This window comes from Notechis scutatus, chromosome 1, assembly GCF_049901735.1.
Source record: "Notechis scutatus isolate UNSWTSFEM ecotype Mainland chromosome 1, rNotScu1.2, whole genome shotgun sequence".
Classification (NCBI taxonomy): Eukaryota; Metazoa; Chordata; class Lepidosauria; order Squamata; family Elapidae; genus Notechis; species Notechis scutatus.
In genome coordinates, this window is record NC_142009.1 from 279,225,124 (window position 1) to 279,225,950 (window position 827).

Consider the following 827-nt stretch of genomic DNA (forward strand, 5'->3'; position numbering starts at 1 on the left):
AAAGAAGTCTTAGTGTAACTTTGTTGTTGTGGGTATGCATATAATTTATCTTTGTCTGTCTGTCTGTCTGTCTGTCTGTGAGAGAGAGAGAGAGAGAGAGAGAGAGAGAGAGAGAGAGAGAGAGAGAGAGAGAGAGAGAGAGAGAGAGAGAGGGAGAATGAACCCTGAGAAGATTCCTTGCATTCCAGAATGAGTACTACTGAAAAGTGACATCTATTATTAACCTTCCCCTGTAATGATTATGCAGTGAATGTCCCTTTCTCTTTGCAAAACTTCCTCAGACAACATTGTTCTGGCTGTGACGCTGCTGAACAGCAAATATTCAAGCCATATATGGGCAGCCCCTTTTAAGCAGCCAGATATGATATGATTCAGAGAAATTTAGTATGGGAATTCCTTTTGATGTAACTGCAGAAAGCTATTTTATAAATTTAGGGATAAGTAACTAAACTTTTAGACTTTGTTTAGATTTTATTTCACTTAAAGCTTTTAAAGTATGGTTCCTCATCCATTGTTAATAACATAATTTTATCTTCATTACAATCTTATTCACTAATTAGTGTGCTTTTCTGTATCTGTCAAAATCAAGTTACACTGCAATTTGAACACTCCCTACTCCCAGCTTCTCAGTATCTGTAAGTACCTGTAGACCCCAATGGATTTATTTATGCTTATTATTTAATCACTTTTGTGACACAGTTATTTAACTATATTTCTCGCTTGCCATATTATGCCATTATCTTAGGAAGCTAATAATAAAACTCCAGTTAAGAAGATTATGAAATCAACCTTCTAAAAATCCATTAATTTGGTAGGAAGAGAAAAAA